The sequence below is a fragment of the Python bivittatus genome, unplaced genomic scaffold (genome assembly GCF_059951505.1).
Source record: "Python bivittatus isolate LINGU-HERP-01145 unplaced genomic scaffold, Pbiv_v1 ctg000310_np1212, whole genome shotgun sequence".
Taxonomy (NCBI): domain Eukaryota; kingdom Metazoa; phylum Chordata; class Lepidosauria; order Squamata; family Pythonidae; genus Python; species Python bivittatus.
Genome location: NW_028277054.1, coordinates 12046872 through 12061208, shown reverse-complemented (window position 1 = coordinate 12061208; position 14337 = coordinate 12046872). Strand labels below are relative to the sequence as shown.

The 14337-nt window shown below is 42.8% G+C and overlaps 1 long non-coding RNA gene across 1 annotated transcript; it reads left to right on the top strand.

The window, feature by feature from the left end:
• The first annotated feature begins 11896 nt into the window (after window positions 1-11896).
• Window positions 11897-13776, top strand: LOC112540371 (uncharacterized). The gene is made up of 3 exons (XR_003084463.2): window positions 11897-12226; window positions 12342-12549; window positions 13443-13776. It is a non-coding gene; the product is annotated as an uncharacterized LOC112540371 (long non-coding RNA).
• Window positions 13777-14337: the final 561 nt, after the last annotated feature.

The following is a 14337-nucleotide window of genomic DNA, read 5'->3' as shown; positions in this document are numbered from 1 at the left end:
TTTTTAAAAAAAGCACGTTAAAAAATAAATAATTCATAAAAACTAAAACCTCAGGGAGGGAAAAGCAAACTTTAGCATGTTTAGAAACAATGCGCAGAAGTGGCAAGAAGGAATACTGTACATTCAAAACAGAACTTCTATAGATGCATTTTTTTCCCCTTTCTAATCTACCCAAATGTGATTTTGGAAGACAGATTTGGAGTAGAAGATAGATGGTGCAACAATCAGGGCAGCAAAGTGGGAATGTATTTCTTGAGTCAATGTTGATCATACCAGGCTAACCTCAAACTCTTGGAAAAGAATGCTGGCTTTGGGGGTGGCAGAGGGGATATCTCAAGGTTCCAGAATCAGGATTCCTGGCAGCTTTGCAATCAAGGAAATGATGCTATAGACAATTGAGAAATGATTCCAGCCCCAGCAAGCTCTAAACAGGGAAATTCTTTAAAGTCATCTGGATTAACTTTTTTCTCCCCAAATCAAATGCCTCGTGTTTTAAAAAGAACTCTCAGCTTTGAATATTTACTGAGTCTTTAAAACCAGGATGGAAATGATCTGGGAGGGGAGATAAAAATGACCTGGCCGGATAATTTTATTCTCTTTGTTGTTAATAGGCTTCCCACTGACAATTATGTTTGCTTTAAACCTTACCTGGATCTGCACAAGCCTCACAAAACGGTGTTGTCCCATTAGTCTCACACCCGGATGGTAAGGCAGCTTTCCAAATATTCTGAAATCGACTCAGGCCACAATCCATGCCAAACCAAACACTTGGGCAAGGGAGTGCCACCCTGTGCATAGCTACACGAAAGTAAATGTCCCTAAGAGTTGTGCAAATCTAACTGGGAGAAGCCTGGCTTCTCCCATTGGATGGTGTAGCATGGAGAGGATTTTCTCCAAGCTGGCACTCAGTTCCTAGGAAGTACTGTAAGGTTTGTTGAATTCAGTGCCACATTAATGTGTTTGGGTTTGCAGACCGAGCCCCTGTTTTTCACTCGAAGAATATTAAAGCATATACCATATGTCAGTTTTGTATTTAAGTGGGTTATCAAAGAGATTCACTTTTAGAGGAATAACGGGAGAAAAATGACTTTTTAGGGAATTGGGGCAGATCAAAGCATTGTCCAGCATTCTGTTCCCACAGTGGTAAATTAAACCAGCTGCTTGTGGGAAATTCAAAGCAGTGCTATACGCTCCTCCCTCCCCAACCGCCCCATTTACTAGCCACTGTCTGCACTGAAAGCACACTGGCGCTGATATTGAAGCTGATCAATAATGTGATTGTGCAGGCTTCAGAAATGATTCAGAAAAAGTGCTTTGGATGTCATTCAAGTCAGCGCCTCGCCTCGCTGTTATTCATTAAAGCAGTCTGATTTTTTTCAGCCTTCTGTGCACGCCTAAAATACTGTGGGTGCTGTTGCTTTTAAGAGTTGTGCTAACTTGAGTTCCTTAAAGGAGGAGAGAGATCAATAGAATTGGGGGGGGGGTGTCTCTCCTCCTGGTCAATGGATGAAGCCAGAGCATTGTTCCAATTTCTTTCTGGACTTCCAAGGCAATTGTGAGCTAGAGTTCAGTGTCCTTTCGGGCAGTAAACAGGAAATTAAGCCAGGTTATCTCACCTTTGCCTTGTTATTCCTGGGAAACTCAGGGTCTAGCTTCTAGTTCAGTGTTTTTCAAACTTGGCCACTTTAAGATGTGTGGACTTCAACTCCCAGAATTCCCCAGCCAGCAAGGCTGGCTGGGGAATTCTGGGTGTTGAAGTCCACACATCTTAAAATTGCTGAGGTTGAGAAACACTGCTCTAGTCACTCCAGGGTCCCCCCAGACAAGTGAGGCCAGAGTGGGCTTTGCAGTCCCATGAAGCCTAGATGTGAAAGCAACTAATTGGCACAACCTGAATTAATATGTACATTGAAACCTCAATCCACTTTGGTATGCCCACTTCTTTGTAGCCATGCAATTCCACGCTCAAAACCCTACATCCAAGTCGTGAATATTAGGAGAAAATTGCATAGACGGGGGGAAAAAATAGGACAATGGTGTACCATTTTTAATATATTAGAGAAAGCTGAGTTGACGGGAAAAATGTGTGCAGCAGTCAATATGGATTTATGTATGGTTTAATAAACCAATCGCAGAATTGATCCAGACTGGAAATAGATCACTTTGGTGTTCTCCCTAACTGATGGCAATCTTGGATCTAAGTATTCTTCCCTCTGTAGTTGGCTGTTGATTGCCAAGGATGGGGGGTATCCTCAACAGAAACTTTGGCTTCAAAAGGTTTGGGCTGAGATGCCCAGAGATCTGTATTTGGCCTACCCCTCACGTTCATCTTCTGGATACTTCATGAGAAAATTGGCTGCATTTTTGCACTGAATCCTTTTCAAAACTGGTAACTCAGCTCGGAAATGATCCCTGTGATTGTTATCGCACTACAATGGCGCTATCCAGCTCGCACTTCATGCTGCTCAAGTTTTCTACCGGCTTGAAACCAGGAACAAAATCTAGCAATGTGAGGGACTACTAGAACCAAATCACAGATATATGGTATTTTTTCTGTAAAGGATTAAGGAAGACGGTGACAGATTGCTCTGTAAAACAATGGGGACGTAGTACGGACTCTAAATTATGTGAAGGAAATCGCTGTTATTATGTGAGTTTTTTAACACAATAGGCCTATTACTCTGAGTCCTTCTCAAATTAGATCTGAGCAGATACTGCAGTTGAGGAGACACACAAATATACTTGCATACGTATATACCCACATACCGCTTCAGTGTTATAGAACACAAGCTGATTATAAGCTGCCATTAAAAATGACCAACGTGCCCTGGATTGTCTGACATAATATCACTCCACAGCTTTCTGGGAAATTAAATTGGCAACTTATAGCAAACTATCAAAGCCTTCCTCTGCAAAGGCCATGGCTGGCAGGACTTCAGCAGCTGTGCAAGGATATACGTATTAACTCCTCCTTTGGGGGTCATAATAAGAAATAATTCTTATTTCTTTCCTGCATAATGTTCAGCTCCCAATAGTATATGGCAGAGAAATTCCCTTTAATAGATGTTAATATTCTGACAGGTAAGTGTAGGAAAAGAAGCCCCCTTCAATATTGAAGTCTCAAACCATTTAACAGAGATAAATCATGCCGTTGTTACCCAAGGCTGAGATGATCATCAAACAGCTCAGAGGGCTGTTGCACTGTCACTTTATGTGTTCAGAGTTCACTTACTTCCCTATAGAAGTAAAATCCCCATGTGGGTGAATCAATGCTGCTTGCATCGCAGCGTTTCCCAGATTTGTCAACTCTGGGCTTCAGCTCCCAGAATTCTTAGCAATGGCCATGCTGGCTGGAGAATTCTGGGAGGGGACGTCTGCAAATCTGGAAGTTGCCAGGGTTGGGAAACACTGCTCTAGTGCCATATCTAGATATTTAAATCCCATGAACGCTAAGGCATTGGGCAATATGCAATCTGTCATTGTATTAGTAGACATATTTCACACTATCAATAACATATTTCAGAATTTACTGGCTTTGAAATCAGTACAAAGCAGAGTTACGCAGGAGAGGCGCTCTAAGATATGTGGACTTCAACTCCCAGAATTTCCCAGCCAGCAAGGCTGGCTGGGGGATTCTGGGAATTGAAGACCACACATCTTAAAAGTGGCCAAGTTTGAAAACCACTGCTCTACATCATCTGGAACCAGAACTGAGAGTTCCACTAGATGATGTCTCATTGAAATGAACTCTTTCTAAAATGTCAGATAGATCTTTGCTGATGCTTTTCGGCTCAAGCCTGGAACCTTGACTCGCAAGCAATCCCATAATCCTGTATTTCTTGGAACATTATAACTCTCACCTAGAATTCAGTTGCCAGACTGGAAGGCCACCACGCTCATGCTCCTGTCACCTCCAACGACAACGTGTGCTCAGGGAGTTGTACTGTTTGAACATTAGAACATGAAAGTAAGATGCTTCCCAGTAGCTGGCACTCAATGAAACTCCGAGGTTACATATTGCTATTTATTCGTTTGTCTGTTTGTTTGTTTTCCCAATTTAGTCACCGCCCATCTCACTCAATGAGTGACTTTGGGCGGCTTACAGTAAAAACAAAAATAAATACTGGTGAAAATATACTGATTAAGATACAATAAACCAATGTTCAATTAATATACTGTATATTATCATCCTGGTTGGTAAACTTTGGTCAGTTTAATCTGTTGAGGTCATTTAAGTGGTGGCTCTCAGCATAGCTAGTGGTAGTAAGTTCCATAAATCAGTGACGTCTGGGTGAAGAAATACTTCTTGTCAGGTTTTTGGGATGACCTCCCAGTTCTGTTAAGATAGATTAGCAAGAGATTCAAAACTTCTCTTTGCTTATTTAGATTGATTGTGTTATACCCAGACCAGTAAATGCTTATTCCGGAAGAAGGAAGGACACGCTTGCCTTTGTCTTGCCTTCTCCCCAGGAGGAGCTAGGTTATAAGTAAACACCTAGTGGAAGATCTGGAAAACTCAAGACTTATGTTGTTGACAATGCTACCTTTGTCCATGGGAAATAACCTACTAAACAAACAAAAGTCAATAATGTGATTCTCATTTCCTGGTTGTGCCTGGAGGAATCTGTCAAAGATTGTCCTTCAAAGCTTTGGCTAGGCTATATTTGACACACCCAATGTTCTCCGTCTTTGGAACAACTGAAGATTCCCTTAGGTCCACTCTTCTCGTGCCTTTGCTGGCAGATCTCCATTTACTTCAACGTCATCTTTTCCCACTTTATACCAGTCTGATCAGTAATGGGATCAGGCTGTTTTTGTCACTCTTTATAAGGTGTTCTCCTTAAGTTCTTCCTGTCTTCTCCTGTCATTACCCCTTGACAACTCAACCACCTGCCTAGTTAGCTTCCTTGTCATCAGACTGCTGTGTTGACTCCACAAGAAAGCCGGAAGGCAAACTAAACAAGATAGCTGAGACAATTGGATAGGGATTAAAAGCTCCAATACCAGATGGCAAACTAACTATATCCTCCCCGTGACCTGTTGCAATGCAAACACCCTGTGGCACCAAGCAGGGTTTGGATGGCTGAATGATGGGTTCTCCCTTCAGCTGTTAGGGAAGGACAATTTATGCTGCCATCCCTGGAAGGGCATCCTAGAATGTCACAAGGATAAATTAGAGCAAAGATGGATGCCTTATCCAGCCTCCATAGAGCCTCCAAGAAACAATTTTGACATTTCATCAGTAGAAGGAAAAAGTGGTTGAGAAGATTGGGAGACATGCTATTGACAAACTGCAGGAGAATTGGATTTACAGAACCACTTTCTTGGCAGGCATAATTTCCTTCCCATTGGTTTTTTGGGGGGGAGGGAATAAATGCAGTGGTACCTCGGTTCACGAACGCTTCTGTTCACGAACAATTCAGTTCGCAACCAGCACCGTTCGCAAAATTTTGCTTCCGTTCGCGAACTCCGCATCGGGTGACGAACATGACCTGTGGCCATTTTCCCTGCTGTGACACGTGGTTGTGGCTTCCTGTAGGGAGGGGGACTCTCCCTCCAAACAATAACTGCTTCCCCACCCGCCTTCCTGTCCTCCACGCCAGAAGTCGCCTCAAGCAAGGTTAGTGTTCTCTCTCTTCGTACTGTACTGTACTGTACTTTGTTTCATACTTTTGTGGTTTAAAAAAAAAAAAAAATGGTTCAGAACAGATTAACCGTATTTACATTGAACCTTATGGAAAAATTTGATTCAGTTCACGACCAACTGGGTTCACGACCAGAGTCGCGGAACGAATTAAGTTCGTGAACCGAGGTACCACTGTATATCAAAGAACAACAAAGATAAGAGAGGAAGAAACCCTCCACTACTCTTTGTCTTTCTTTTTCAGCCTGTTGATGCAGACCCAACAGAACTTTGGAACACACAGTCTGCTGCTGAGGATCAGTTGTACATCTGCCAGGGAATCCATGTGGAAGTATTCTTTGCCCGGTTGAGTAGATTTCAAGCCAGTTGGATCTATTCTATTTTTTGGTGTTGCTGGCACTGATTGCTTGGTAAGCCCAAGAACAGACAATGAAGAGTCTCCCAAGCCACCACTTTGAAAGGTACACATGGTTGAAATAGAATGACAGTTGCAAGGGCTGGTCAAGTGCTAGCCTGTCTTTCCCTATCCAGGTCCAACCTGTTAACCGCTACTCCACCTGGCTGTAAAGTCCAGAAGTCCATCAGTAGTGTTGGTTTACAGACAGCTGGAGTACATGCTCAATCCAAGAATTTGAGATTAGCACCCAAACCAAGCCACGCATGCCTTTTCACATAAAAATCTACTTCTGATTCCACCTTCCATGTTCTTTTTTCCAAAAGCTAGTTTACAAGGAGGAAGTTTACCTGTAAGCATTGCTAACCCACTGGGATTCACAGCCACCCACTGACTTGCTACAAAACTTCCCGTAGATCACAACTTGGTGTGCCATCAGTTTGCAAGATGTGACTCCTCCACACTTGTGCACGACAGGGGCAGATGAGAGATGGGGGATCACAACTTTAGGCAACTTACTGATCTAATAAGGAAGTGGCATCTGAGACAATGAGTGAAAACTCAAGTCCCCACTGCAAACTATGGTCTGACCATTGTTAGCATTGGAAAAGGAGCTCCATTTGGTGGGACCCAGGTGGTGTGCCTTTTCTGCTGTGGCTCCCACCCTCTGGAACATCATTCCCCCCAAGATGAGGTTGGCACCATCTCTGCTAGCCTTCCAGAAGGCCCTTTAAACATAATTTTTTCACCAGCCTTGGTGAAACCAACCAGAAAGCCTGGAAGTTAAGTGTATGAGATTAAGTGATATTTGTTCTCCTGCTTTCTTAGATGCTATCTGTTTATTTTATCTGTGTACTTGATCTGTTTACTTTTATTTATTTTTGATTGTTTTTAGGTCCTTATGGAGTTTTTAACTGTTGTTGGGTTGTATGCCGCCCAGAGTCATGTGTTTGTGAGATGGGAGACTATATAAATATGCTAAATAAACAAAAATAAAAAAATAAATTCCATCTCTCCTTGAACCCTAGAAGGCATTCAGTATAATCTCTGAAAGCCACAACTCCTTTCAGCAACTTTCTCCATCACTGGTCTGCTCTTATAATAGCAGAACTATCCTCCTCGCCCCATTGCCCTATAAAAGTAGAGAGATGGATCCTAGGAGGCATCCAAGATTTCCATCATGAGTTGCTCCTAGCTGGAAATCTCACATCACCAGCTCCAGCACTGAACCAGAGCCGTTCCGTCTCATCCCCCCTCCCTTCTCCTCTCCTCTCTTTAGGGGTGGTTCAGCTCTCTTTATGATGAGCCTCATCTATTCCCATCCATGTCGCACAGCTGCATCCACTCTTGTTATTATCTCCCCTGGGCCCAAAAAGATGGCCAAGGCTACCCCGTCTCTGGGAAACCCAGAGCCAGCCTCGGGGAATGTCAGATCTTTTCCCAGAGAGAGTTTCAAGCAGATTGTTTAGAGAGGGGATTAACCCTTCACAAAACACTGGGGGGGGGAGTGCAAGGGTGGGTGGAGGGACGAATATAGCAAGATTTAGATGCCGTTAGCTTCCCCCTGCCTTTCCCAATGGGCAGCTTTGATTGAAATAGACCTAAAATCAGTCCCATGGGCTGGTGCGATCTAGACAATGGTCAGTGGTCCCAGACTAAGGTCTTGGCGATGGGATTGGAGGGCAGGCTCAGCTCAAAACACCTGGCTTACAGGCTCCTTTAAATGCAAGACTCATGAGTGCCAATCTGTTTTCATACGCACTTCTGCACCAGCCAGTTCTCTAGTGTTTTGTTTATGTGCTTTTATAGTGGCTTGCATAAGTGATTGCCTCCAGCTTTTTCTTGCTCTTCCCATCACCATCTCTCATGTATGCTGGAAAGCTATCCTGGTTTGCTTTGTACACAAAGAATGTAACATGGCCTTCCATCACAGATTCTTGTAGAAATGAATATTATTCCCTCCCTCCGTCCCCCCTCCCCCCTCCCCTCCCCTCCCCCTCCTTCCTTCCTTCCTTCCTTCCTTCCTTCCTTCCTTCCTTCCTTCCTTCCTTCCTTCCTTCCTTCCTCCCTTCTCTCTCTCTCTCTCTCTTTCTCTCTCTCTCATTGGTTGCCATCTCTCTCTCTCTCCCGCCCACCCACCCTCCCTCTCTCTCTCTCATTGGTTAACTGTGACATTGCCAATGTGGATGAATTATAATTCACAGCAGTTCCAATCTACATGACTGGCAATAAGGGACGTTGAGGTTTGTAGTTCAGTAACATCTGGAGACACCACTGCCCATTTCTGAAACTTGGATAAGAGACCTGGGTCCAGTCTGTACTCAACCATGAAGTTTGCTTGACTTTGCATAAGTTGCTATTTCTTATGAGGATGACATGAAGAAAGGGATCTCTTTATTTCCATGTTGTATGGCGGGATCTGTTCATTTTGAAGGATTTTTTTGAGCCCCTACTCACCCACCATCATCAATGTACAGAAGAAAAAGTGGATGTGACTGAAGAAGAAGACTTAAACCCTGCCTCTGGTTCTATCACAGTTCCATCTTCTTGGTTGTATTTACACAACCTGCTTAACCTATTTACTGAATTACCCATGTCCACAATGCACTGAACTGTAAGCTAAGCAAATGATTGCTTACGTGACACGGTAAGCCATAAAAAGATGAAAAGTTCCAACTAATCTCATTTACCACGTTGGGTAAATGCAGTCACAAAGGTTCTAACTGGCCTAATTTTGGGCCTATCTAAATCAGAATGCCCTGGCTACAGTAGCTCATACCCTTTACCTCGTGGATAGACTATTACAATGTACTCTACATGGGTCTGCCTTTGAAGACCACCTGAAAACTTCCAAATGGTCCAAAGTGCAGTAGCCTGTCTGTTAACTAGAGGTAGCATATTTAGCTCCCTAACACAGTGGCTACCAATTTGTTTCCAGGTCCACTTCATGGCCTGGCTCCCAGATACTTACAGAACCATCTCTTCTGCGTGTTCCTACAGGGATTGATTTCGGAAGGTCCCCACTCTACATAAAGTCAAGGAATTGGGGGTCCAGCAGTGAGTCTTCTCGATAGCTGCCCTATTCTGTGGCCCATTTGCCTCCCAAGATATGCAGCACCCCAAACCTCCCCAACCTGCCTGTTCCACCAAGCATTTGGAGCCCAGTAGTGTTCATGTAATCTAATTTTGGCTTTGTAAACTGCCTGGAGTCCAATAGAAATGGGTGGCGTATAAAACAGGTGGTAGATAGACAGAAGAAGAGAGATGATAGACTGACAGTTGGATGTGTTGTCTCAGCACAAATCTGCATGTTGCTTTCTTCCAAAAAGGCAAAAATTAACCTGGTAGAGATGCATTGAGATTGGAGAAGAGACCACAGAGACCTCATGCAATTCCTCTCCTTCCCTTCGTAGGCTTCCCAGATGAGCAGTTGCAAGTCACCACAAATGCTCCAAGGTCATACCTTGCAGGACATCTTAAAAGAGTAGGTTATCCCCTCTGCAAGGTAAAGTCAGGCATCCCAAGAAAAAGTGAGTTTAAGGAGAACACACAGCAGTACCAGTGGGCAACTGCAACTGGGAGAAACAGCCACATGCAAGATGCAACAGTGGCCACTTCTGAGTTGTGCCTCGAGATCCCTGAGTCTCTGCAAAGCCTCTTTCAGCACCCTCACTCACTGCCTATGGCTCTTGGACACAGCCAGTCTTCTCCAAGATGGGGCACTCCAGGTATGGGAGTTATTGTCCAATGTATATTAAGGGCACCAGCTTAGGGAGAACTAGGCAAAAAGTTGGATTCAACCTAAGGTCAGGCAATTGGAAATCACTGAAATACGAAACACCAGGACTGGGAATTTAGTGTTTTGCCTCCGTAAATCAAATTTCTAATTTGGGGAGCTGCCTGGAATTGATTGTGTTTGTTTCCATGGACAAGGAAGAAGGGTGATATTTCTTCTTTCCTTGCTATCATCATTGTCATCACCTCCTCCTCCACCTCCAAGATTTGGGAATTAATTTGCTTATTTGCTTTTTCTTATAAATTCTATGCCTCCAAAGGAAGATACAGCCTTATCTTCTTGTGGCAGTCAGGAATCCATCAGGATGAGGCATGGTGTTTGAGCAGAATAATTTAAGCCATCACACTTCTCCTGCTACTGATAATACTCTCGTGACCTTGTTGCCAGTCAGTGAGTGTCACACTCTATATCAGAGAACCTGGTTTATGTTGCAGGCAGTCACATGAAGAACACATGATGTTTGGTCTAATCTGGAGGTCACAAAGACAGAAATGACAGTGGCCAGGCTTGGTAAACACCAAAAGGAAGCTATCTTCAATTAGTCTAGACAATTGGGATCTAATTGAGGACGGTCTATTTCTAGTGGTGGCTTTCCATGGTGGGATTAGGCAATATATCAATGGACATAATATATTCACAAGCCTTGGTCTGATGTCCCATCTGCCTGTTTTTTAAAAAAATTAAATGGGAATCACATACATTACAAAACAAGCCCCCAGCCTCTAGCATTATCTCAATTTTCAGGGAGAAAGGCATTCTTAGAAAATAAAAATGGTGAATGGCTACAGCTCATTATTCTGTTTGGAAAATTATCTACCTGCCCAGATACTAAGACAAAAGCCAGGATAGTAGAGTCATAAAATATAAGGATTGGAAGGTAACTCAGAGGTCATCATGCCCAACTGTCCTGCACAAATTTCCCATCACAGCATCCCCAACAGCTGGCCATCCAGCTTTTGTTTAAGCACCTCTAGTGAAAGAGAGTCCATCATCTCTCAAGGCCTCGTCATTCCATTGTTGAACGATTCTCACTGTTAGGAATTGATGTCCAGTGGAAATCATCTTCTTTGTCACTGTTTCTTGTTCTGAAACATCTATGAACAATTTTGCCATGTCCTCCACATAATATTCCTTCAGCTACCTGAAGACAACTATCACGTCTCTCCAATCTTCTCTTCTCCAGGCTAAACATATTGCACACCTCCAACAGTTCTTTCTCAGTTTTTCTTTCCAGCTATCTTGCTTGCTCTTAGTTAACTATGAATTATAATGTTGAGGTCCCAGTTCTCCCTCTTTAAAAAATATTTTGAAAATGCCAAGCTAGCACACCACAAAGCAAAGCAGCAGTTTCTGACAGTTATTTCCAAGAAAACTGTAGGCTTCCCTTGGGCCTTACAGACTTTCTTGGAAAATAGCAGATGGTTGCATGGCATTCCCTTGCTTGGGAATATTCCCTTTTGCCCAGAATAAGAAGGCCAAAGTAAGCCGGAGCTTTATGGGGAACATTTTGGGAGCTGAGGGCATTGGGACTATTTTACCTGATCAATGGATGTTTGGAGACTAGCTGTATCTATTCTGGCAGTTATTTCATGAATGGGCAAACCCCATTCCAATCACAGCCAATCTGCAAGAGAATTTACTATAGGCATTAAAAATTCCAAAGATGTCCACCAGCCTACGTTTGCCTTCCTCTGAAATTTGGGCTGCTTTCAAGTGAGACTGCCTTCAGATGGAGGACTGTTCCTATCAAAACAGAGCACATGGCCACCATAACTCAAAGCCTAGATTGTCCCAGTGAGCTGTAATCCTCTTCCCCAGTTCCTTCCCTAAGGAATATTGGCCTTTCCGGGAATGTCCCCGGCCAATTCTGATATCCTATTAAAACAGGCCATGGGAATCCCCGCAGCTCCAGCTGGAGCATTTTCCTAAAAGTGACTGTGGCTCAACAGTTGAGTGAGATTGTATAATTTATCCTCAACTTTTGGAAGACAACAGTTGCTGTTCATTCATAGAAGAGGCCCACCGGCAGGGGTGTCTGCAAGATGAGGTCAAAAATGTCAAGATGGCAGCTGTGATGTGCGATGGACTTTAAAAGCAGGTGGCACTTAGATCACACTGTTGTGGCAGTCATTATGACTTTTCTGACCACACCCTGCAGACACCCCTGCTTACATGACAGGGAGAATTAGACAAAGCCAGGCCTTTTCCAGTAGTTACAGACTTTGGAACTCTTATCTACATGAAAGCTAGCTGGATAGGCTACAAAGTCCTTTTAAGAGAAGCTCAGAAGCAAAATTGATTCTTTCTCTTTTTAAAATCTGTTGATATAACTCCTGCCCTCCACCAAAAACAGCATTAGTGGTTCTGTTCTCCAACTGTTTTCTCCTGGTTGGTGAGGTTATTTTTATTCCAATGGGCTCTTGCTTTGCCAAAATGTTGAAATTTCATTAGTATTAATAATAATTTATAATAATATCATCTCTATCTTGGTGTTTCTCAAATTGTAGGCTGGGAGCTTCAGATGAATCATGATACCAGTCAGAAGCAACGTCTGTATTTAGTCTGAGGAACTTTGGAACTCCTTGACACAGGAAATCATGGTGGCAAAGTATTTTGCCAAGATCAAAAAAACAGTATCAGCGATAGCCAACAGATGTTGCCAAGTTCCTCCTCCAGCTGCTGCTATTCTCTCGGCACGATACTTTTGTGTGATTGGTAATCTTGAATCATTTGTAATTCTTAGAAAGACATCTTGCAGCTAGCAAATCTCAGTATCAATACGGTATCATACTAAATTTTATTGCTCTTTATTGTATTTGATTACCCTTAGTCTTGCTACTGGACTTTGATTCTGGATATTGATTGTATCTACTCTAGTTTGCCAGATTAGAGTGGCTACAAGAGAGGAAAGATAGTTATATAGATAAACCACTAAGAACTTTTTAAAGGGACAATATCCCCAGATCTTATACTAGTACAGAGACTCACCCAAAGTATGGCCTTAGTACAGTGTTTCCCAACCTTGGCAACTTTAAGACATGTGGACTTCAACTCCCAGAATTCTCCAGCTAGCATGGCTGGCTAGGGAATTCTGGGAGCTGAAGTCCACATGTCCTAAAATTGTCAAGGTTGGAAAACACTGTTTTAGTATCTGAAATGATTGGATAGATCAATATTTTTCCATTCAAAGCATTAAAAGAAATTGGTTAAAATAGCATCCCAGCATTTTTATCTGTCTGATTAGGAAGATTTTACGTTGCAGATCTATTAGCAAGACTGAGTTAATTTTCTACAGCCAAAACTCCCTACCCAAGAGACCTGAGGTTGTACAGATTCATATCAGGATGTTTGATTTTAAAGAATCATAAACCTGCTCTAAACATTTAGACTGACTCAGACCTTTCACTGCACAGATAACTATTAATAGGTGCCTCCCACGTATTCCTTTATCCAAAAGCACCAGAGCGTCCTTTCCTTGGTTAAACTTTAATTTTGTAAACTTCAGATAATTTAGGCTGGAGATTGTGAATAAGCTTTCTGATGAACTCTGAAGAGGAATTGCTGCCTTTGAAATCTATGCTGATCTCAGTTTTGCATCTGCTTTTCAGGTCTTGAAAAAATGGGCAAGTCTTTTTAACCAGAGGCAACCACGGGAAATAATAACAATAATAATGTTACTGTTGCTGGTATTGTGGTTACTGTCGTTGCATCTTCAGCTAAACAGCACAGGCATTTGCAGCCATAATGTAAAATATAAACAATAAAGCCAGACAGAACAAAATACCAAGGACTACAGAGGTCGGTTTAAGGACACCTTTAAAGATGTCTGACTTGCCTATGAAGGAAGTAGTTCCAGCTATGGTGCCACCATCAAGAAGGCTCTGATGTGGATAACACGGACCCTACCCAGCAAAAAACAGTATCCATTGCTCAAAAATGTGTCTCCTATGTAAATCTCTCCAAATAGTCACTTTTCATAGGTGCAGTTGTGATTCATGTTGACTTGGAAACATCCGCTATATTCACTGGGGGATATGCTCAGGCAACCATATGTGATGCTGACTTCCTTTAGAACTAGACCAGTGTTTCTCAACCTTGGCAATTTTAAGACGTGCGGACTTCAACTCCCAGAATTGCTGGCTGGGGAATTCTGGGAGTTGAAGTCCACACATCTTAAAGTTGTCAAGGTTGAGAAACACTGAACTAGACCAATGGAATAGAAAACTGCAGTGGAATCAAGGTGTTTATAGCTGAAGTGTTAAAATATGAGGAGAAGGAGAAGAAGAAAGGGGGGGGAAGAAAAGGAAGAAGAAGAAGAAGAGGAGGAGGAGGAGGAGGAGGAGGAGGAGGAGGAGGAGAAGAAGAAGAAGAAGAAGAAGAAGAAGAAGAAGAAGAAGAAGAAGAAGAAGAAGAAGAAGAAGAAGAAGAAGAAGGAGAAGAAGAAGAAGATACAGAATAGTTCAAGATAGATGGATCAGGTGGGGGGATGTCAAGCCATCAGGA